The sequence below is a fragment of the Labrus mixtus genome, chromosome 14 (assembly GCF_963584025.1).
Source record: "Labrus mixtus chromosome 14, fLabMix1.1, whole genome shotgun sequence".
NCBI lineage: Eukaryota > Metazoa > Chordata > Actinopteri > Labriformes > Labridae > Labrus > Labrus mixtus.
The window spans coordinates 23,361,368-23,386,939 of NC_083625.1; the positions used below are offsets into that span (position 1 = coordinate 23,361,368).

Sequence of the window (25,572 nt, forward strand, 5' to 3'; positions counted from 1 at the left end):
AGATCAGAGTCTGAGTTTAGACTCTGAGCGATCCTTTGCTAAATGTTCTCTGTCTCAGTTAAATTCACCTGTGACTCCGTCTCTTTCATAAAAAAGCATATTAATCATCGATGGGACATCAACACGTCCAGGTAGGTGTTTAAAATGTTCAGACTATCCTTAAAAAACAGACTTTAAAAAGCTTGTTCAAATCTTCACACATCAGCTGTTTGTGCAATCTGTATTTTTCAACTCCTAACCTGCTCGCATCAAATGTGTCTGTCAAGATGGCAGCCATTTAAAAAATTGCAGAACATAGAAAGCCTGGGACGTCCTTTATGAGGGCACAACAGGTTTCAGTTTGATATCTGAAAAGGTTTTAGAAATGTCCTTTGGGGATTTATGTCCCCCACAGAGAACAGACATGACAGAACGTACAACACAATAAAAAGTAAGCATGTGTTCAGAGGTGCTGCTTGTCAATAGGCAAGGCAGGCAACTGCTCGGGGCCCCAGGCCAGTAGGGGGCCCCCAAGGGCTGACAAACTTTAAACCACAGCAGTCGCTCAAACTGTGGAACCCTAAAGGGGGCCCCATCTGACAGCACTCACTCTCCTTTGAAAACCAACATTTGTCAATGAAAGATCTGAAGGGAAACGGAGAGGAAATATCTGCCTCGGATTTAAAAAAGAAAGAGAGGAAGAGGAGGGACACTGGCAGACATGATGGTGATGGATGCAGGTTGGAGGGGCCCCCGATGATTTTTTGCCTTTTAGGGCCCCAGCAGACTCTAGACTCACCACTGCTTGTGTTTGGCACACACTGAAGCCCACTCAATTCTACAAAACTGGACTAAACATCATGAGCTTCCACTGACGAGCTCACTTCACTTTGTGACGACAGCTACACACGTGACATGTTGAATCACATCCCCACATGACTGATTGTTAATCATCTTAATGGATTCTACTTCAGAGCATCTGAAATAAAAATGATGATAGAACTGCATGAATCAATGAGGCGACACCACGTGTGCATTGACCCTTTTTCACCAGCAGGGGGAGATGCTGCACCACTCTGTCGGCACAGGTTTGAGGTCATCTCAGGATGTTTTACCTTTCTTCTACTAAAGAACACATTTTTGTTTTTGTAGGAGTCTCTGCTGTTTTTGTCGTCTGCACTAATGCTTACACAAACAGATCCTCTTCTCCTCCATAAACACAGACAGCGATCACTCCGGACCTGACTAAACAAAACCCAACGCACCTTCTGTACACCTGCGTGACAACCAATTTACACACAGCCAGGGCTTATTTAGTCGTGCTTCCTCGCATCTCATGAGAGAGAGTGACACGTCATCTTCTCAGGGGAAGCTTCTCTGAATGAAAGTGGGGTCCCAGGGGCTGCTGGGAAAATAGAAGAGGAACTAATTAGTATCAAGGTTGTTATTTCCATCCCTGAGCGTCAGAGGGACGCAGGATGAGGAAGGACAGCCAGGGAGATGTCCTAGAGGAGGATACACACTCAGGCAGGTGAGTGCAGCGTACAACCCAACATGGAGGCCCAGGTGTCTCACATGGAAAAATGTAAACAACAGAATATCAGTTGAAGTCGATCACAGGACTGAGAGATAAAGACAGACGAACAGTCAACTTCCATTACCACCGAAGAACAACTTAGGCAAGGCACGTTTATTTCAACAACAAGGAAATTCAAAGAGCTTCACACAAGATGTCACCAAGAGCATCACGACAAAGGGCAGGAGAACTCATTAAAGACAGAGTCAGCAGCTTCTTCCTACAAAATAAAATACAGACTTCTCATAAGTAAAGCTGCTCCATCGTCCCTTCTGGGCCTCCATATATGTGTGGTGGTGACTGTGTCTGCAGAGACATATGTCCTCTGTCCTATGTCATTGATGCCATAGATCAGTCACACAGGTACAAAAGTGTAAAATAGAAAATGTGTTCTTGTCGTCTTAAGTTGAATTGAAGTGAATCACACAGCATCAAATCTGCTTCAAATCAAACTTCCTCTGAATGAACTGCATGCTCTGCTAGATTAAATCAGCATATCATACGAGGACAGGAGCACTCCTATGAAAAAAAGCATGACAAATATCTGCGATAAGGACTTTTTCAGTCTGTTTTTTTTTTTTACTATATTTATTTCGAGAGAAAGGGAAGGAACAAATCAATTGGACGTGTTGATGAAGCGGTGATAAAACTCCAGAAAAGACACAAACAGAGGCTAATCTGGGCTGAGGGACAAAAAAAAAACTTGACGTCGAAAGCGAATGAAATCATGTTTTTCTTCTCTGTGATTCACATTAAATAATGTTAAACCAGTGGGATAACTTTTTCCAGAGAAAATACTTTGTTGTTGTTTCTTCCTCCCACACATTGTTAAATACATCATGAGAAAGCCTCGACCCGGGCAGCAGTCGCAGATGTTTGATAAAGATCAGCTCCTGCTCTGTGCCTACATTTTTTATACTTTCACTCTGATGTGTCTGGACTCGCTCTGCACACATGTGAGGCTGTGCTCAGTCTGATTTAACTGTGACTCATGAGAGAATAAACAGAAGCCGTGAGGACACACATCTAAAGCAGCATCTCGAGACAGAAACGGCAGAAAAGCACTTGAGATGGGGGAGTCGAGGGGGGGGGGGGGGAGAGAGAAGTTTGGCCTCTTATCCCACAGTGTCAGTGCTGTGCTGCGAGGAAGAAACTGTTGCCAAGAAACTACATGAACTTCAAATGAACTTCCCCCATACACGAGGGCGACAGGGAAGTGCCCCTAAAGCCTGTCTGTCCCTGTCTATCCGTTACCCCAGTTTAACAGATAACAAAAGTCTTAGTGTTACAGGATTGTAGTATATATCAGTTTTCAAATCACTTATTATTCAGCAGTTAGAAAAGTCACTCAATCAGTGATTTTGCCAACATAGAGCCATCCATCCAATATCATTTCCATCCCCTCATCAGAGGTTTCACATATGAAGTCGGGATGATTCGGTGGGATTCAGGGTTTAAGTTGTAACAGTTTAACCCCCGCCTAGTTGGGGCTGTAGCTCAGGTCAGTGGCTAATTTGTTTGAGCCAAACGCTGCACTATGACCCCGAAGACAACAGAGGGACAGTGGAAGAATGGCAGCTCGAACCGCAGCGCAGTCTGTCAGGATATTGATCTATTAAATGGAGATTACGTTTTATGTCGGCTGTGTCAAGTCAAACTGGACGTTAACCTCCAAGGAGGACTGAAGCCTGGTGTTGTTAGCAATGCTAACTTTAGCCCCGCAAACTTAATTGACATTTTTGCTGTTCATTCTGAAGCATCTGGCCAGATTCAACAACACAATGCCCATGCACTTGGAAGCGAACCAAGACCCACATCTTCAAGCGGACTAGAGTTGGGTTCTTTGGTCTGCACCAGAGTTCGTTTCAAACAGACCCAACAGCTCAGGTGTGAATGCACCCTAAGTCAACCCAGACTTCAACTCTGTCTTTAAAGTTTTCCAGCTCGTCTTGGGGGATTCTGGAAACTCATTTCAGCTGCTTCCATCCGTGATGTTATTCTTTCAGTCACTACCCGAAGCTCATGACCGCAGGTGAAGATTTGAATGAAGATCAACGACAGTGCATCGCCCCCACATTACTGCCAACCCTGCATCAATCTGCCTGTCAGTCTCACAGTCCATCTGAACCTCACTCATGAACAGGACCCCAGGAAACTTAAACTCCTCCACTCTCTACCCGGAGGGAACAATCCACTGTTTCCTGGCAGAGAACCTTGGCCACAGACTTTGAAGGTTGGAGGTTTCCCCTTGTCGATTCTGTTTGTTACTGCAATGTTCATGTTTGGATTTGTAGCTCTCAAATAGGCGTCAGTTTTAATTGTGTGTCATTAGCTAACTCCTGCTAACACGAAAAATATCTTGATGCATAACAATCACTTGGTATTCAGTTTTCACTGTGGTTACCACTTTAGAGCCAGATCCGTCTTAATCTGCCTTAAGTTGTAACAGTCTCAACTTTAACAAACAGATTGCTAGTACAGTAAATCATTTTCTTCAAAGCCATGCAGCTACAAGAAAACACAACAATCCCTCTCTGTTACAACAGGAAGCAGTATATGTACAGTCGATTGTTTTATCCAGACAGACTGAATCATGTGACGTCTGCATGTCTTACTCTACCTCTGACACACAATCCATCCTCAGCCTGACTCCTCGTGAACACCGTGTGGAGGGTGTGGTGATTATGTGCTGCGTATAGTATGCATGTAAAGATTACAGAGTGTCCTCAGTTATCACAGCGTGCAGCAGCATGTCATCGTGTGCCTGCTGTCATCCAGCTCAGACAACGTTCAATTACATGTCAAACTCAGAACACACAGGAAAGGGATATGTTTCATTAAAGAAAGAAGACACGTATCTCTCTATTTAGGTAACCATGAAGCATGCACTGCACTCTATAACAACAATGATAACACTAACTGTGTGGTTCCCTGTGGCTTCTTAGACGTCTGAATAAGGGTGATGGGGAGGGCGGGGGGGGGGGGGGGGGGGGGGGGGGGGTCTGGATCTGCGACTGAAAAACATCAGTGCAACAGAGGACGGATTAAAAAACAAAGAGAAGACAACAAACAAGCTTCATCTTCACTTTGTATCCAACCAATTCTTCCATTTCTTTTCCATCTGTATTATTATTCCTGCTAATAATATTTGGATCTCTTGCTCTCCAATAGATAATACCAACAACAGTCTGATGGTGTCATAAAAAATATATCACATGGGAGGGGGGCAGTAGCTCAGTCTGAAATTGATCTTGTAGCTGAGAGAGGTGCCACTGCCAGTCCACTTCCTGAGCACTGCCGAGGTGCCCTTGAGCAAGGCACCGAACCCTCCCACCCGCTCAGGAGCGCTCGCTGTGGGCAGTCTGACATCTCTCCATTAGTGCATGTCCACAGGATCCTGTTTGTGCATGTGTGTGTCCCTCTATGTATATATCTCTCTGTCTTCTTGACTTGACTTGACTACCACTGGGAGATTACAGTGAGTGTGTATGTAGGCTATGTGGATGTCCATGACATGTGTTCAGTAAACACATGATTAGGGGAAATAAAGGGTTAAAGTATATCCTCTGAATGAAGTGATTTTCATGTTTATAGTTGCTGAATGTTTCTCCTACAGGAAAATACAGAGCAGTAATTGATTGTAATGTTCCCCTCTGAAGAGAAATGACTGCTCTGCTTATCTTCACTAATTGATCAGACGTTCATTCCAGTTGTCAGTTTGGGGATACATGAGAAATATGACCAGTAGAGGCGCTAACTTCACTTCTGCTCTGAAAACACTATGTGGTCAAGATTCAATAGAGGAGCAATGAAGAAAATCACATGTAGCTCCTGAAAATGTTCAACGTGTTTACATTTTGAAACGGGCTATACTCCCTGTATGTGTCGTGATGTAACGGAAGTTAAGACACTGCATGATATGTAGGTGAGGTGAACCATGGCACACATTTGCTCCTGCTGCAGGAACAGGGCGGATCTTAGGACCCGTGGCTTCATGTCTTGTAGAATAATAAAAGTTGGGGTTAACCGTGTGCTGTCGACGCTTCACAAAGCAGCCAGCAAAGTGTGTGTGAGGCAGCGGTGCAACAACAGCCGGCTGATCTGCAGGCTGTGTGTGCATTAAGCCGCTGTGTGTGTGTGTGTGCATGTGTGTGCGCGCGCTCTGACGGGCTGGTCCGTCCGTGTTTTCCGGAAGAGAAGGTGTGAAACATGGGACACATCTGAGGTCAGCAGCTGCCCGCCACACATGAAGCTCAGCGGCTCGCTTGTGCCTTGACGCCCTCCTGATTGTATGCGTGTTCATAATCTGCGGTGGACGGAATCACGCAGACTCCGTGCGTCCAAACGGGACGCCTCTGGATCCCTTTAACAGGAACGCTTTAAAGGGGCTCGAACACACCCGAGCTGCAATTTGGGTAAGTGAAACTTTTACGATCATCCCATCTGTAGAGCGTGTGTGTGTGTGTGTGTGTGTGTGTGTGTGTGTGTGTGTGTGTGTGTGTGTGTGTGTGTGTGTGTGTGTGTGTGTGTGTGTGTGTGTGTGTGTGTGTGTGTGTGTGTGTAAAAGGTGAAGTAAAGCTGAATATATCGCTCTCGTGCTCTGTGCAGATGCAACAATGCACGTGTTTTATTGTTTGGAGAATTGCTCGGAAGGATATTGACTTCTCTGCAGCTGCTGTGGATTTGAACCACTTTACGCACAATGCACCATGAAACTGGAAGCTGCACTAAAACGAAGCATGCACGCAACGCAGGTTCTGTGCCAGTGATCCGTGTCGTGCACCTGTCGTTTTCTACTGTCGCCTCACCCCAACAGAAGTTTTTTTTTTTAGGGGAGCGGGATCTCATCAGGGACCCAAGTGGTCCTCAGTGTAGCAGGTCTTCCCTCGAGTTGTAAAACAAGGATTTGCACATTGATTTCCAGGGATGTTTTGATCACAGGATTCCCCCTCTGCCTATAAATATCGACATGGGATTGGGAAGAGGTGCTGAAATGATTGATTTACATGTCAGTGACTACGGACTGATTATTATCTTTTTTTGCTTCCTTGTTTGCTTCCTGGTTACAGCTTCTCAAATGTTGGGATTCTAAACAGTGCTCTCTGTATTTTAGATTAAATATCAGTAATAAATTGCTTTTTAAAGAAATCCTCTTGGGCTATTTTCCAACATTTTGGCTTAAGTCAATAACTAGAGCTGGTGACCTCTTGTGTAAGGTTAACCTGTCCGCACTACATATGTTGACATTAATATCTACATTTGTGATTTTGATGAGGCATTTGTTGTCAAATCAGCTCATTCAGCACAAAGTTACTCATGTTTTCTCTGTCACAAATGCATATCAAATCGTTTGTCGCTGCTCTACGGTGACTTGGTATCCAATTAACAAAAGCCAAGGCTTCATGTCTGCCTCAAGTGGTTCTCATTTCCCCGGGTAGGCCCCTTGTTTAATCCCTCTTTCCTGGCGGCTCGGGGCTGAATCGTTCCTTTTGATTTGCTTGAAAGGTGACTTCAAATTGAATCATCTTTGTGTTTTCTGCACCTTGAAACACTGAAGGCATCAAAGACGTTCGGCAGAGAGTCGGCACAGTGTCTGCTCAGCAAAGAGGAAACCCACTTTCACTTTAGGCTGGGAGACTTTGACAGTTTGGTGATACTTTATATATTCACCAGACGATAATTTAAAACAAGATCTGCTGAGCTGGCCCGAGGCTGAATTGCAAATGTGCTGATGTGTTTTGTGTGTATTTCTTGCTGAGCAGTTCCACTTGCGTGTCGAGGGTTTACTTTATGGTTTGCAGGCAACTGTGTGAGCAGTAAACGGCAGAAATAGGACATGTCATGCAAAGTGTGACAAGCTTATATCAGGAAAAAGAAAACAAGGACTTCAGAGCCTGATGACCTCCAGGATTCAGAGGCCATGTTCTGTGTCCTTTATCTGTTCAGTCCCTCAGGCTTGCAGCAAAATTGTGGTTTTGCCGGTTAAGTGGAATGAGAACAGAGAGTGACAAATGTGATCAAACGTGCCGAACATTAACAGGAACTGAGTATTTCCCCGAGTTGTTCCGATTCCTATACCAGAATCATGAATGCACTCATCCTGCATAAAATGCCAAATTGGATATCAGCAATCAGTCAGTGTAACCATGTAATACCATACCCTCTTTAATGTTTTGTTTGTCTTTCTTTATCCCGTTGACCTTTCTTTGAGGGATCCTGAAAAACAAACATCAGAATTTAATTTGACTGCAAAGACAAAGCTAGCTCCGCATGACTGTGATGTCTCTTAAGGCTAACTTGAGTTTTGAGTGGTTTAAATTAGCATCGTCAGTATCACTTCTGTTCTTGTGGCCACTTTTTGTTGCTGCTGACGCATGTAGCCCCCCCCCAACACTTCTTCGTGTGGGCTTCTGGTAATCATGCCACAGCTACCACCCAGCTCCTGAAAAAGAGGACACGTCAACAGCTTCCAGCTCCTCCAGCACCCCGGGGAAATCACTCGAGAAAGGCAGAGGAGACAGAATTGTGTGTGTGTGTGTGTGTGTGGATTGTTATTGCTATATGAGCGTCTTTGATAAATCTGGTAAACTGTTTTACAAGTTGGTCTGGACAGCATTCAGCCGTATTATGTCAGACTCAGCTCAGTGAGAGAATAAACAGAGACGAGCTCGCCTCCTTCACTGGAAGGGTCGAGTCCTGCTTCTCTTATTGTAGCGATTTCATTCATCTTCCTGATCGATTGTGATCACTGAATCACCATAGAGCTGAGTTCTATTGTAAAAAGTGCTTTTTCCAACGTTCGTTGAATGTGTTATTGAGTGACGTATCTCACAAGTGAAGTGCGTTATGATCTGCCTGTCGTGTCTCCATGTGCCTCTTGGTGTGTGAGATTGTCACAGACATTTACAGGCACTCAGAAAAGATGAAAATTGAAATTTCAGCGTGACCCTGACCTCCACATTTCTACATCTGATCATCCATTAGAGGTTGAGTTGTTGTTTTCACAAATAGCACACCACTAAAAGCAGGTTATAAAAACAAAAGCCAACTTCATTTCCTCTTGATTTCTTGTGAAAAACATTCACAGAAAGGTGTTTTTCCCTCTGAGATTGGAGACGTCTTGTCAGGTCGACTGAATCCTGTCTCCTGTTTTGGAGTGTTAAGGCGCTCGGCAGCGCTGTGGCGTACACACTGAGAGGCGATCACGGCAACGTGTGCTTACAATATGTCTAAGGGTTCATCGGTAGCCGCCCCCTCGGCTCTCGTCAACGTCTGACACGTGTTTTTATTAAGGGAACTCAGCAGTTGGTGAATTTGTAGTTTGTAATTGCAGTTACGGTACTACACTGTAGTAGTCAAAGTCAAAGTCAACTTTATTGTCAATTTCAAAATATGCCAGACATACAGTGGAATCGAAATTGCGTTTGTCTCCGACCCGCGGTGCAATACAACCAAAATGAGGTAAAAATAAGATAAATAATATTTACAGTAATAAATTCTAAATTGTGCAAAATGGTAAATAAAATACAATTTTAAGAAAAAGTAAACTTGTGCAATATGTGCAGTGTGCATTAAACGGATTGATAATTAGTTTTTAGTCCAGAGTTCTTGGTGGCAAACGGGAGGGGGTTTCAACATCCAGTGTTCGTGGGGGCAGAGGGGGGGGAAGGAAGAGAGGGGAGAGAGTTAAGTTTCCTGACAGCTTGGTGGAAGAAGCTGTTTCCCAGTCTGGTGGAGCCGGCCCTCAGGCTGCGGTACCGTCTCCCCGATGGCAGGAGGCTGAAGAGGCTGTGTGAGGGGTGGGTGGGGTCACGCACAATGCTGGTTGCTTTGCGGGTGAGGCGGGTACCGTAGAGGTCCAGAGGAGAGGGGAGTGATGCAGCTGGTCAGGATGCTCTCGATAATAATAGTATATAATATATAATAGTATATGTATATCCAGCTACCGCTAAACCACAGTTTCCACATCGTTTGTGCGAGCTGTGCTCCTGTTCGAGGTTGTGGGGGACTTGAGCCGATCCCAGCTGTGATTGGACGAGAGGCAGGGCTGACATACAGAGACTCACGTTCAGACCTACTGGAAATTTAGAGTAACCAATGAACCTAACCAGCATGTCTTTGGACTGTGAGAGGAAGCCGGAGTACCTGGAGAGAACCCAAACTGCACACAGAGAGGCTCCTGTCAGACGGGGATTCAAACCAGGAACCTCCTCACTGTGAGGCGACAGCGCTAACCACTGCTCCACCCTGCAGCCCCTTATGATTAAGGGGCTGCAGGGTGAATCATTCTGACACTACAGCTTTAGTATGGACCCATTATAGGGAGCAGAACGTTTAGGGCCTTCACTTTTTTTTTTTTAGCCATGCTAGCAGTGTGACTCTAGGGATGGGGATGTTGTTCTCTTGGTCCACCACTTTGACTTGACATATCTGAAAAACTATTGGATGATTTTCCCTCGGGGGGCAGCTGCACACAGGGAGAAGGATTTATGCTCCAGCCGCAGGGAGTTTCTCTTTTTTTTCCCTCAGTGCAGCCAAAGAGAAACCAGGAAGTAAAGGAAAAAGTGGTGAGGGAGAGATGTCAGGAATGTGAGTTACAGGGGGGTTGAGTCCACATATTATTATTATTTCCTCATAAGCTTTACCAGAGACAATGTTTTCAATATTTGTAGACTGAGATAATAGAAACTGCTGCCTGCTATCTTTAAATCGTTCTCTTGCTTCGGGGATGAATGTTAAATGTTGAGCGGTTGACCTCATGGCGTGACGTTAGGAGCAGAAACAGCTTGCATCATGTATCATGCATCTCTCATCTGCTATGCTTTATTTTAGGGAGCATGCGATGGTAACACACAGGATGGAAACGTCAGCTATGTGCTGACTGGCATTCTTCTCGCGAGTCACCTGTACAACAATTTTTTAAATTTCGGACTCAAAAATTGGTGGAAGTTGGAAAGAAATCGTGTCAGTTTTGAAATGCTATACCTACTGAAATGTCAATAAATGATCATCTTGAATTGTATATCTCACTTCAGACTCAATTGTTCCCCTTGTTGTTTATCTGCTGATTAGCGAATGTTAGCATGCTAGATGCTACCATGTTAAATTAAATAAAATATATATTACAGGACAAACAATGGAGAACATTACATAAGTTAAAGACAAGCATGTTAGCACTGTCAGCTTTGAGCATTGCTCTTGTTCATACGGTATGTTAGCATACAGTATGTTAGCATGCTAATGTTAGCATTTAGCACAGCTGACCACTGTGCACTATACCAGTGGTCTAGCCTCAGGATCCACCACCAACTCCGTTATGAGGATATTTTTTTAATCAATTACATTTAAATAATGAAAGAAGCGCAGTTTGGACCTCAGATGTTATCAAACTTGTAACAGAACAAAGAGACATTGCACATTCACGACCCACCAAAAACTTCTCTGCTGCCCACTTTTGGGTCCCCACCCACCAATTGAGAACCACTGCGCTGTATGGTCTTACAGAGCTGCTAACATGGCGAAAGACTTTTATTTATGTTAGAATATATAGAGAGTACAGATAGAGTACAATGTGTTGAATAAAATGCATTAGCAGCAGTAGACATCCTGTTTAATACAGCGTTAGCTTCCATGTTGCGTATCAGCAGCCTTTTCCAAATATGACTCAAATGTCCGCTACCCCGAAGGAACATAAGCCTTGTTCGATTTGTGCAAAACTCCTAAAAACTCCTGAAGTGTTTGGGGTGAGCTGCATGAGTGAACGGAAAAAGCTGAATTTACTTAATTGTCAATACTATACACCCTCTCTCCATCTGACAGGGAAATTCTCCCACTGTAGACGACCAAGTCAGGAGGATTTCAGGGGGCAGAAGATTCTGCAGAAACTTTCAGGAGTGCATGTGTGAAAACGTTTATAATTCTGAATTTTGTGAAACAATTCAGTTACAAATTGTTCTGGGGTGTTTTTGGGGTGTTTTGCAGCGTGTGGATATGAATACATTCACATGTCCTCATTAGTTCTTACTGCGTGATGAGGCAAAGAACACATTTGCATTTTATTAGTGCTCATTATTCAAAGCACAACCAGGAAGGACTCTGGGGGTTCTTAGATCTCTAAGCTAAGCTCATTCAAGAGGTAGCCTGCTCTCCAAACGATTTGCACTTCACCTCGGTTCTTATTAGTCCGTGTATGAAAGACACCTGCGTGAATGAGACCCCCACTGGGAACCTACCACAGTACGTTTCCTTTTATCTGAGCATGTTTGAGTGGAGAGTGAGGCAGACTTATTGGAAGTTAAAAGTGAAAAACAAAACAAGGAAATAAAGTGTTCCTTCGCTTGATTGCGTTCTTCACACTGGTAGATTGGGTATTTTGTCCCTTCAGGCTCTCCGTAGATAGTCGTCCTCAGTGTCTCCCTGTAGTCTCAGTGATGTAAAAGAAGGACACTGCTGCATCTTTGAATGTCTCATTTCACTTTAACAAACTCTCAGACAGCTCAGCTGATGAGTCCAAAGTAATATCCACCTTATGACATCACACATTGACCTTATGACATCACACATTGACCTTATGACATCACACATTGACCTTTGTCGATTAAATGCTGCAGTTTTTGTCTCGTCTGTTATCTTCTCTCCTCTTTCATTTTCTGTCTTGGGGAAGCCAAAAAGCTTCCACACCTCAGATTGAAAAGATGGTGGTGCTTCCTCAATTTCTAAGTCTTGCTCTGCAGCTGCTGACGCTCACCATGTTACTGCGATTCATTCCTCAGAGTACTGATGTGAACCATGACACTTTTTAATCGATTTATCACGATCAATCTTTACATCCCTAATGATGGGTCATTTTAAGAATTGATTATTAAAGTTTTTATCCCAATAAGCTGTTTCTCTTTTGTTTTGCTGTGGTTACAATGAGGAAGTTACAAAACCAAGTGAAGAAATTCAACTGACAAAAACAGTCCCCCCCCCCCATATTGTTGATGGGGTAACTTACAACAATTGTTGTCTGTTTGACTTGATGTCCGTCCTCCAGAGAAGCTTGTCTGCTTGCTGTCCAGAAATCACCCACAAACACTGACACAGCTTTCCCCTGTGTCTGCTTGTCACAGTGAACTCCTTTGGGTTTACCTCAGACAGCCAGAGTCCTGCCTTAATGGCTGCCTCTCTACCAGGTTGACATCTTTTAGCATCTTTTTCTGCCCGTCAGCAGCTGTGCGTCAGATCGGCTGACTGAAAGCTGTCCGTTGTTTCCTCCTCTCCAGATCCTCGCCTCGTGTTGTTCTTACTCTCTGATGTTCGTCGCTTTGGATTAACGAGTTGTAGAATTGTAGCAGCATTTCCTTTCACCCTGCAGGGCATGACGATGTACAGATTGAAATAGATTTTTGATCAGGGCAATAGACGGCTAAAGATAGTTTGATACTTTTCTGTGTGATTTCAAGTGAAAGCCCACACACTCGCTCTCAGAGGCTAACACAGCCCACGTGTGTCAGCGTGCTCATACATTCAGTAGTAATGAGATGTACACCAACAGATGGTGTTTTAGTTGTTTACTTAAGATTCCAGTGAAACACGGCTGCTTTTCTTGTGTTACTTTTGGTGATGAACAGGTGTGTGTTGGCCACAACATGGGGTGTGCAGAAAACACAGGTTTCTAAATAAAGAAATGTGGATTAGTTCCACGTCGCTGAAGGTGTCAGATATGCAAAGAAAGGACTTCCTTTTATTCATTTCTCTGAGGTGCTTAAACCCGCTGCAATTGTGTGATTGAGAAATATATAATGGTATGTTACCCACCTTGATAACAAAATACTAGAGCCTGACTGATTAATCAGCCAGCCGATATTAGTGTATTCAGTGACGAGCAGTATCAGCTAATTTCATCACAGATATACGCTGGTGCCACTAGATTTCTTCACCAGTCAAATAGTATTTTCATTGGAGTATCATTGTATTACACCAGCAGTTCTCTGTCACCAGCAGAGGGCGCTATATGGATTACAACAAACATCATCACTCTGCAGAGTGTTAAGCGGTGATGCATGTTAATGCTCAGTTACTTTCCAGATGAGTGACCATCTTCTCTTCATTATAAATCTTTTCCACAATTGTTTGATAACTGCATTAGAGGGATCAATTCAATGAATGTGTATATTTATCTCTACAGATCGAAGAGAGATGTAAGAAAGATATCGGCTGATATATCGGTACCAGATTTTTCTCTTCGATATTTGTATCGGCCCCAAAAATCCCATATCGATCCGGCCCTACAAATTACAGCTAGAAGGAAATATGCTGACCAATCACATGTGTAAAGTTCGGACCAGTTAAGGCAATATAGTCACAGCCACATGGTTGTTTTCCTATCCATTGGCTGCTTATCGACAAAAAGGTGCCAGGAAAAGGAAACGAACACAAACATAAGAAGTTTTATGCTTGACCTGAGGAGAGTAATCTTTGCGTTGATACCAAAAATGAATCAAAGCACTCATCCCTAAAGTTTTGAACTTGAGTTTCTGTCTGAGTTTGTGTTAAAGGTGGCGTCAGTCGAAATGTTCAGTGCACATCATTCAAACTGGGCCCCTCCTCCTGGGCTCATCGCCACCAGAAGTGCACACTCACTGCAGGGTTAGCGTGTACGCTAACTGTTTGTACCTACACTGCAAGCTGTTTGATAATGTTGATAATTTAGCAAGCTAGCACAAGCTAACCGCCGGTGTTTGGCACATGCCTTTTCTAACAGAAAGCAGACTGTCTGCAACATTACAGACAGGTTCCCTGCAGGGATGGATCTTTTTATAAAGCGTTGGACATCTAATATTAACCAGATACAGCAGCTCGGCTCTCTGTTGAAGCCACCAGACTCAAGCACACATTAAATGTACTTTACAAAAACAGTAGTTGCAGGTCTGTCTCTGCTTGATCGTCTTGTTTTTTTTCAGTAACATGTTGTGACTTTTATTTTAGTTGCAAAGTCTGACCAAACACACACAATAACACAAAGACACTTGCCGATCCAGGCAGGGGTAGATCAACAAACCCCATTGGTCTACGAGGTGAACTGTCTCAGTGAAGTCAGGTGGTTTTGAAAAGAGTTTCAGGTGCAGTGAAAGGGGGTCTCACCTTCACTAAAGGGTCTCTACCTGTTGCAGTCCTTTCTGTAATGTTGATCCACAGTTTAGTCGACAATCTCAGCCTTTCAGTGGAGCAACACTTTAGACAAACACTTCGATCAGATCCTTATGCCTCAATGATTACATCACAGCAGAAGCCAAATGTTGGAGGAACAACATCCTTATTAAGACACCAACAATGATCGTTCACTGCTTTTGTTTGTGTCACAGCTTAAACAGCTCTTGTTAAATTTCTGAAATCTACCAGATAAATTAAAAAACTGTAAGTACCTATTAGTCATTTCGACAAATAGGGTCCAGGTTTAACAGGACCTGAACTCCCCTTTAAGCACCTGGGAAGGCTTTGCTTTAATTAATTTCACCAGCTGTGACGAGAAACTATTCCTCAAGTGCTTACTGTGCTGTGCCAACGTAAAAAAACCTCTTTATTAAATGGGTTTAGAAAGTCCCCCCCCCCCCCCCCCCCTGCTCTGCTTCTATAATTACGTTTGCATTGGTGGCAGAGGAGGCTCTGGCACATTGTCTACGAGAGCTTAGCAGTGACAACGATGCCGGGGGAGGAATCGGCTCTCGCTGCTCTAAAGACAGGTTTGTGATTTCAGTGAGTTCTGCCAGCCTCAGAGAAGAGCTTAAACCTCAGCAAAGATCTGTGCTGACAGTACCCCATGTTCTCAGAGCGTCTATAGCACTGTGATTTACTATTCCTGCTGCTCAGGTCTGCTTACAGAAGGACTGGTAGAAATATCCCTCCCGTGTGCATGATGGAGCTGCAAGAAAGAACAGAGCCGGTAGTCCTTTTGATGAAATCCTGGAGGAGTAAGAAGAAGAATCTGACCCTGGGCCAGCTGACTCAAGCGCTCTGCTTTTGACAAAGCAGCCTATTTTAGTGAGCAAACCGTTCGCCTTCTGCATCGACCAACCTCGGCGCCGCTCTCCTGGCTCCTGCATCTAAATTTCTCTTTGTAGCTGACACCAGGGTGCAGAATAAAAGACTCCTCAATGCGGCTAATAACGTTGAAGATGAAGGCAGAAAGCGGTCTCGCAGCTCGGAGGGCTCAAACTCTCGTGTTACTTTCGAAACATTTGGCACTCGTACTGTCGGAGGAGAATCCTAACTGGAACATTCTGTGTAGAGCATTACGAGACGTGCTTATTGTGCAATGTTGTGGTTCTCTTATTGCAGTATGCTTATTTTGATCTATGGTGGCCTGGAGCGGACAAAAGTGTAGTCCAGTCCAGCATCAGGAGAATGCTCTGACATCATGCTGACACTAAGCGGCATATTGATACCTATCGATTTAATAAATATATCTTCAAAAAAAGAAGTTGGCAAAGCATATTAAAGGCAGGGTTGGTCATTTCAGAAAACTAGCATGATTTTGAAAGTAGCATTCCCTCAGTGCTGCGTCTACACCCCCTCCCCTCTGTGCTCCCTCAAAAGCCACACCCCTCACTTACATGCACGAGCGCCATTGGTCCAGAAGCGGACCTCAGCTTCATCGCTTTGAGTGTGGGCTCGTGCACGCAAAAGGTAGAGAGCGAGCAGGGAGACAGGGAGGCTGTGATTGGTTCATCAGATTGGTACCTCGTGGCAGACATTGGTCTAAGTTCTTACAGACTTACAACTGATACAGATGACAGATTTTCTTTGTTCCTTTTTCAGAGCACATGAGTTATTAATTTCTGTCAGGACCTAAAGACAATTTCAACCAAAATCTTTAAAAGTGGATCTGGAGAAAACTACCAACCCTGACTTTAAGATCATAATTCACATTCAACAACTTCCTAACCTACTATCAATAAGCAGTCATTAGGAGGGCAAACTCTTAGTTTATGGCCTGTTAGCTATAGACTATGGTCATGTAGAGTGAGGTACTAATATGCGCTTAATAATGACTAATAAGCAGCCAGTATGCTAATACTAATATTAATTAGCATGCTAATAAGTGACTAGGGAATATCGTGACCTTGGTTTAAAGTGTTACCATGATCTGTAAAAAGGATCCCTTTTCAGGATGAGTCACTAAAGTGCTGCAGGGCCAAACATGGGCTGCTGTGATACCAGCAGCCTGTTAATGCTGGAGCCTCTGAACTCCTCTGACTGCGACCTTTTCCCCAAACACACAGAACACAACCTCATGTCGGATTATATTTCCCAGAGAGTTGAGTTAGTTCGATTTGTTTTCTTTTTTAAACCACCAAAAGCACATTTAGAAATCTGCTCCAGAGAGATAAGAGCGCAAAAAAATAAATCTGCATTTTGTTTTTTTGATGTTCAAAATGCAGCGAGAGACAGAATAGCTGGAGGGACGAGCTCTTCATCCTCTGTCACAGTCAGGATTCTCTGAAATACAGTCCAGGACGAGCTGGAAGAAAAAAACTGAGTGATGATCAAATGTGACTTACTGGGTGTTACATCTTACATCACACAGGGAATCACTTTGTCAAGTCTGATAACCGTAGACTGCTGTCCTTGCTCATTTAAAATAGCTGTACATAACACACACGTGTAACGATGTGACTGATTGTGTTCATTAGATCTTTAGACTCAGTCAGAGGCCGTGATCATCATCCTCATGTTGCCGTTTTTGATACATGCAGGGGCGTGTCCAGAGGGGTGGCATGGGTCCCCCTTGAAAACTTAATGGCCACCCCAAAAATCCTTAACTATGATTGGCTGCCTCCCTTGCCAGAGGTGGGACTTATGTTGACATTCACTATTCAGGATGTGTTGCAACAGGCAGCTCGTAGTTTTCAGTGTGCAGAAGTTTGTTTGCAGCTTTTAAAAAACATCAAATTGTCACTTTGGACGTACATTTTGATTTGAGCTGAGAAGATGTTAATGTTGCCGTTATCTTCTGGTACTCAAAAGTCGATGTGATTAGTGCAGACTTTATTCATGTGTGTGCACCCAAACTTTAGGCCACCCCTGCACAAGTCCGTGCCCCAGTTGGGCCTCCCCAGTCCAAAAAGTCTGGACACACCCCTCAATAGAAGAACAGGTACACAGTGAACAGGGGACCCTTTACAGTCGGATCGGTACCCTTGGCACCCCAACAGAAGGGAACAAAAAAACAGTAGGACGGTACAGATCCCTTAATTTGGTACCATTCCCAACTTTTGACGATGGAAAAGCCAATAAATGTGTACCGTACCGAACGGAACTGAGGAGGAGGGAGCTCTGAGTAGAGCCGCTGCACCTTCACATAGAATAAAGTCCCTTGAGGTGGTTTGGATATTTGATTAGGATGCGTTCTGGTCGCCTGACTCCTGATGTCTTCCGGGCACGTCAAACTGGGAGGAGACCCCGGGGTAAACGCTGAACGTGCTGAAGGGATTAAATATCCCAACTGGCCTCGGGACAACCCAGGAGGAGCTCGATCACATCTCTGAGGAGAGGGACGTCTCTGGGCAACTTGCTTAGCATGCTGGATGGACGGAGGTGGAACTCTAAAGATCATAAACACAGCAGGTGTAGAGACGCAGCGATGTAAAACACCTGTGGCTCTACGCTGAGCGAGGAAGACTTCTGGGTTCACTAAGTGAGGCCCTGTTCTCCTTCTGGACTTTGTGCAATAAAGTAACTGATGTTACTGACATGCTTGTGAAACTTTAGTTAGGGCATGAATGTGAACTTTTTAGCTTGATAAGTGGAAATTCTGGAAACAGCTTTTTAATCTATTTAGAATGTCCTGGAAAATGTTCATTGTTGTGAAAAAGAGAAAACCGCCTGAGGGAGATCTTGTGGATCAAAATGCTGCCCTGGTTAAATGAAGTCGCCCACTGGGAGCTGAACAGTGCGCCGACCTTTTTCCTTTTTCTGCAAGTATGCATTGTTGCCCGCTGTGGGTGGATCTGTCTCTTACAATTTACTCCATTTTTTTGCAGCTAGACTAAATATTGTGCTAATTAATTGTGCAGTTTAAAAAAAAGTATACACATGATTTCTTTTGTTTTTTACAGCTGTTTGCTACAATGTTTGAATGTGCTCAAAGCTGCACAGACGTTGGCAGAAGATCAGCATGTGGCCCCCTCCCCCGGCTTGTTTTCCCCAAAGGGACTCACAGAAAACGTGAAATTTAACACAGAATTATTGTTTTGTGTTTTTGCAGATTCTTATTATCCCGACTTTATATAAAAAATGTACAGTTTTAAAACGTTGGGATGGGAAATCAATGAATGCTGAATGCTCGCTAGCTTTGAAACCCGCAGCCAACACTGCACTGTTGGTGTAGAATGATCGTTTATCTGAAGTCTGTTCTTCTCCTTCACTCTTTCTGCCAATTTCCACGTAGTCTGTGCATAGTGTTCTCCGTCAGCGCCACAGGTTTTTTGCTCCGTTGGATGTCCCTGCCCAACTGGATCCATTTCTGGAGCGTGAGCGTAGCCGTAATCAGCCGTACACACATCACAGGAGAACTACAAGATCACACGGGAATAAAAAGAAAACATGCAAACAACATGTTGATTTGTCTTTCTGAGGATGATTTGTTGTTCGTTTGGAGCCTGTTTTGACGTCATGTTGATAAAGTGATGAAAACTCCAATCATGAGTCTGTATATTGTGTTTTATTTTGAAATTGACCAGATGCTCTGTGCGCTGCCTTGTCTGACTTCCTGTCCGGCTTGATCTACTCTGTCCAGTTTGACGCATGCTTGCAGCGTGCTCCGTCGAGAAATAGGCTTGCAACATATTTTAAACGAAACAGAGCGTATAGCGGTGCTGCTGGCACGCTCCGAAGACGGACAGGAGCGTTGAGCGTGACAGCGAGGGGCGCAGCATGGAGTATGTGTAAACTGACAGTTGCTGTGCTATATTCTTCTGTCAGAAGTCTGCTGTTAAAAGAATATAAAACATGTAAATCTTTAGAGAGGCTAATGATAATCGTATTAGAACGTATTAACCTTATACCACAGTGTGCCAAACTGTTTTTCTTTCGTCTTGGAAAGCAAACAATGCACCATTTTCTTTTCGGGTCTGTAATAAAAACTCCATGCTGACCTTGTTTTTTTTGGCTACATTTGTTCCCGACAGCGAGACAAATCTAAACTGTGTCCGCCCTCGCTGCATCAGGACTGACCTGGCAGCCTGCCCGCCACTTTCCCTCAGGTTTCTAACGGTGATGTGCAGGGACAGAGATTGCTGGGATGCTCTGGCTCTCTGAGGGATTTAGAGGGCGCGGAGCAGCACTCCCAGACGGCAGAGATGGATGGCTCTCATTTTCAGCAGATAATCCTCCGCAGGTTGACATCATCACAGATTTCCAGCGTGGCTATATTGAAACCTCTGAATGGGATTATTTCAGGGTGGAAGGTCAATGGATTTCTGTTTCTTTCATGTAACTCTTCCAGACTTTCTTGCTATACCTACTGGACTCAGACCAGACCACTAACTCCTTCTACAAATAGATCAGCTGATACCAGGCAGTCTAAGCGGGGTCACAAGGACAGGGTGGGACTGGCTTCAAGGCCCATCCTACCTGAGAATGTTTTAGAGTCCAAATCTGCTGGTTTTTATTCGACTGCTGCGTGGAGGTTGGGCGGTCTCTCCTTGTTAGAGAGACCCTTTTTCTGTGGACATTTTTTGGATTCCAGGAAGGTCAGCCATGCTGGAAGCTGCTGCAGACTGACTGTCAGCAATAGCAGAGAAGAAATAATTGGCTCATCCAACTTGCCACTTTGCAGTCTTATATCCTGTGTAATCCTGGGCTTATAATTGCCTGAGGCAGCCATCCTCAGAGAGAGTGTGGCCCTGGATTTGGTTGGGATTGTCCCCGAGAGTATTTCTGTCTAGTCAGATTGATCGCCACTCATGGACCCGGTATCCGCTGACTGTCCTGAGGAGCAGAGCTGCCAGTTTTCTCTTCTCCTCTCACTGATGGGCTCTGAAAGAATGGGTTTAACAGGTTTACGCCGAGAGCTCGCTGTGTCTCGCACAGTCACCCGTTAATCCTGTGGATTGAATGAAAGAGTTCCAGGGATTAGTCTGTGACAGGTGAACACACAGCAAAGTATGCGTTTAAGGCTAGATTCTGACGAGGAGGTTTTGTTGACAGGTATGAACTTCCTGTGCTGTCGGTTGTTTCTCATCAGCGTTATGAGAGTCTTTGTGTGGGACAGGACCCGGGCTGTGTTTGCTGTGGGTATTACAGTAAGTACTTACACTGAGGCAGGAGTTGTTCTTCACACGCTCATGCAACAAATGCATGACGGGGACTATATGACGTGAAGTGTGGACGTGATGTTTTTCAATTTGAATTAGGGATGTAATGATTCACTCAACTCACAATAAGATTCTCTCACGATTTATTTTACAAAATGAGACTGAAGACAAATGATGAGTGGAAAAGATTCCTTTAGGGGCTGCAAACACGCTTGTCAGTGTGGTTTGGACTTTTTTTCTCAACAATGGGAGGAGATTGGAGCTTCTCATCGTGGTGTGGATTAAATGCTGCATCATGTTGGTTGTGCTATTTGTGTAGTTCCCTGTCTTGTAATATCTGCACACAGTTTTTGTCTGTTATATTCTCTCCTCTTTCATTTTCTGTCTTGGGGAAACCAAAATGCTTCCACTCCTCCGATTTAAAAGACGGTGGTGCGTCCTCAATTTCTAAATCTTCCTCTGCAGCTGCTGACGCTCACCATGTTATTGAGATTCATTTTTACTGATGTACTGATGTGGATCTTGACTTTGAATCCCTAATTTGAAAAAAAAAAGCAGCAGATTCAGACGACTTTATTAATCCCAGAAGAGCATTTCAGTTTCACAGCCCACCGAGTCGTTAAAAGAAGCCAAGACAATAATAAGGAAACAAAAACAGTCACAGCAGCATTCTGACGATTACATTCACATGTCGGTATCAGCAGACAAACAATAACGCCAAATAATAAATAAATACAATATTTACCAGAAATGTATTCAGTAAAAGAAACATCAACAGATATTCCTTACAGGTTTCTAAAGGAACTGATCATAATCCGTTAAAGTTGTTCAACAGTCTGATAGTTGAAGGAGCAGAGCAGAGAGTCATGGCGCTCGCTGTGGAAACAGAAGCATAGACTAGAGTAGCAGCGCTTGGCGGCGTAGCAGCGCTTGGCGGCGTAGTGCGCGGTGCTGTGGGGGTGCGTGGAGACTGGCAGTAAAAGTAAACAATTGGCATCACATCTGCTCCATTCATGTCCACGTGTGGCCGCTCCATTAACTAGCTGAGGCCGCTGATAGCAGGAAAACACTCATTTTAAACTTTTCTGTTGAATGCATGAAAAAGTGTCAGCATGATGTGCCTCAGGTCACATGACTGACATCGCACGTTCTGCGATATGACTATTGTACTGCACACATTGCTGTTGTAATGGTAAATGGCTTGTTTGCTGTGATTTGAGAAAATACAAAGCACCGCACTTCCATTTGTCCACCTTCAAAATAAAAGCACTAGATTTCACAACGTTTGTTAGGGGAAACTGAAATTCACAGAGCAGAGAATTAAATATTTATCAGATGCAGTGTGGACAGCGAGCGTCACATTAAGCTATATAATGTTTGAATATCCTGTGAAATGCATGTGGAGCTCGCAGACTGCTTTGCCTGCACACACACACACACACACACACACAGCAGAGTAATCTGACCACACTCAGTAAATGTCAGCTAATCAGTAGAAATTAAAGGTCTTATCTCACGGCTGAAAAACAAACTGGATCCGAGAGCTTTGATCCTTCCTGTGCCTTAAAGTCAGGGCCAGAAACATTTCCAGTCGTGCTCCTGCTGAGCTCTGTGTGCACACAGTCCTCTCCTGGATCTGTGTGCAGTCGACCGCCCGAGACTCTGCCGGGTAACATTTACATCTTTGAGCTGATTGAAAGTTAAAGTCCGCGCCAGAGAGACTCTAAAGTACACTTTAAAAACTGAAAGCGGCTTTATTTCCACAAAAAGCAAGAACTGAAAGCTCATTAAAGGACAAATGTCAGGAGGAATAGTGTTTCTAATTAAAGAGCGCTCTCTTGAAATGAACTCTATTTGAGATGTACAATCAGCGTGAAGCTAATGAGCGTCACAGTTTGACCAGCGGAGAGAGTTTGAATCAGAACAGAAATGTCCCAAACGATCACATAGCAAACATCTTGTCTTAATTTGTGACCGTTTGAATGTCGAGTTAATCCAAATATAACAAAGCTCCTCGTCTGCAGTCACGGCTCTGTACGCAATCAGCACTAATTAAACCTCCACTTTACGAGGACCTCTCAGTTCATCTTCATTAAAGACACTCCGACTGCAGGGATTTCACACGCCGCTCACACCACTTTCGCTGGCTCACTTTTTAAAGCCACTGGAGACCCACATCCACCACAACCTTATCGTCAGTTATGGTTGTATGTGCATGAGAGTAAGCATCTGTAAAATATTTTCAAAGCACTTTCTAACCCAGAGATTTCATTTAGAAGTGCATTCAAAACAAACTGTGCAAGTAAGCTTTTTTCTAATAGTTGTCAACGATTATTCATGGCGAGCACAGATGTGTCTTCTTAATAGGAAATCTCTTACATAAGATTATTTTCCTTGCAGCTGCTCCTCCTCTCTCCCTGAGCCCACCAGGTTGATCGGGGCCCTTCTCTCCTGTCTCGTTCCTCTGTCACATCTCATCCGCCTCACACACAGACGATATAGGTCACACTGAGTGCCGGGGTAAACAAACGCAGGAGAGGGCAGGGCGGAAGACCCAGCAGGAACATCCACTGGCTGAGCCTGATAGATGAGAGAGAGAGAGAGCGAGCCTCCGGAACAGCTTGGATTTGCATGCATACACGCACACGCCCACTCAAACAAACCACACACACACTTGATTTTGTGTTTTGTAAAGAGGATTAAGGGCGGCATTTTATCCCATATTTACACGACTGTGCACACCAGAATGAGCCTCCCCCCCCCCCCTCCCCCCCAGCCCCTCCAGCCCCTCCACGTGCTTCCTGTTGAGGATGCAAACTGTTAGCAGAGATAATGCCGAGTCATCCTTGCTGACTGAGGCTTATTGATATGGAGCGGAGAGTGCAGCAACGTAAAGAACACGGTGAGGGAGAATAATGATCAGTAAGTTACTGTGATTAAAGGATACTCAGCTTCACGACCACTCAGGATTGAATGTGTACGACCACTTCTTCTTTACACGACGAAAAGCACACATGAGTACCAGAAAATACGATGCTGCACCCAGAGCACTTCAGTGATGCTTTCACTAGAAAACAACCCATCATCCCCCGAGTGCTTCCTGAGACTTAATATGAAGTGACTGAAGAAAAGCCTCCACTGTGAGCATCAGTTCACTCTCTCTTCTCACACACACTGTCTAAAAACAGAATTAGAAAACAAGAATCTAATGTTAGTACAATTAAAATAATGTGATTTGTGTTATACATAGATCATAGTTTTGTCATGTAAGGCTCGTCAACAAACGGCTCGGTGTGAGCAGGACAAAGTTGCGTTGAAGTCATTTCAACACAGATGACGAGGCACAACCATCTCCACTTTGTCAAACAAGCTAGACAAGCTCTGTAGAGTGCGAAAAGTTGCTCGTCATCGTCCACGTCTACGCCTGCGACAGACAGGCCGGCGGCGCATCGGGGTAAAAACGGCACGGACCATCCTGCTGCGTCAGTTCAGGCGATGTTGATGCCATGGGGGTCAACAAATCATAGAGGCTTCCTCTTTCTAACTGACAGCCACATTGAAATAAAGATCGTATTCATTACTGTATCAATAGCAACCACTGACTTTGGACGGATGAAGGGTCTCCACCTCCTCCCATCATGCCAAAATATCCCCAAGAAAGGCGCCTACACACTCTGTCCTTGACGTCATTTGGAGTCAGCACTCTGCACAGTAGGGATTGGCTGATGGAGCCGTGGTATTGACGCCCCGCCCCCTTTCTGCAAACCAAAACACTTACGGTACAACTAACCGATAAAGCGGCAAAGAATCCTCAGGACAGCACAGTCCAAAGCAGAACAGATGATCTTCTCACTGTTCCTCCGCTACTCTGCTGATCGCAGACCGCAGGAGCCTCATTTGTCAACAGAGCTGTCAATCATGGTGACACGCTGCTTTTGACATGGAGGAGTAGTGATGTAAGTATTTGTAAGTTCATTAATCAGTTTAGCTTTAGAAAGTAAAAAAAAAGATGCCATTGTCTACCAAAGCCAAGATGATTACGGTGACCCCCCCCCCCCCTTCCCCCCGGGAAGACGATGTAGACGCAGAACTGCAGGATGTCACATTCCACATGAGCATTCACACTTTCTCAACACGCCTCTGATCTTACAACGCACATCACAGAAAACTTGACAAACATTAAACCTTTCAGTTCGTGCTGTTAACCTGTCATGCAAATGCAAAGAAACACTCGGGTTTCATTTAACTTCATTATGATGCATGCAGCCTGATTCTGTAATCAGTGAACAATCAGAGTTGATTGCCTTTGGTCCTGTTGCTCGAGGTGAATCACCTCACTTCAACTTCTCTGCTCTACAGTTGCATGATTGGTGTGAATGAAACAAAGGAAGGTGAAGAGGAAAGTCATTTGCCCTCTAGTCACAGAATATATAGTTCCAAACAGATGCTTTAAGAAACGGCCTCGCCCTCTGCTCTTAACCCTGAGTGTGTTCACAATATACTTGAGTATCCTGGTTATGATCATATTCAGGATACAGCCTGTACATGCACACAGAAAAAACCTGGCTATTCATATCCCTGTATACATGATAAATACTAGAATCCCGGCTTATTTTTATATTTTTACAGCACAAACTGTAGAAACCCAACATGTTAGGAGACCAGCCTCCAGCAGCCTGTTCTCCACAGACTTGAATAGTTCAGCATTTCGATTGCTTT

At 44.2% G+C, this 25,572-nt stretch overlaps 1 protein-coding gene across 2 annotated transcripts in view; it reads left to right on the top strand.

The window, feature by feature from the left end:
* The first annotated feature begins 5,397 nt into the window (after positions 1 to 5,397).
* Positions 5,398 to 25,572, top strand: part of camkk1a (calcium/calmodulin-dependent protein kinase kinase 1, alpha a) — a 68,141-nt gene continuing 47,966 nt past the window's right edge. Inside the window, exon 1 of one of the 2 annotated variants that reach the window (XM_061055917.1) lies at positions 5,398 to 5,970. The gene's annotated coding sequence lies outside the window, so the exon portion shown is untranslated. The remainder of the gene's footprint in view (positions 5,971 to 25,572) is intronic. The other variant, XM_061055918.1, reaches the window with a different exon arrangement.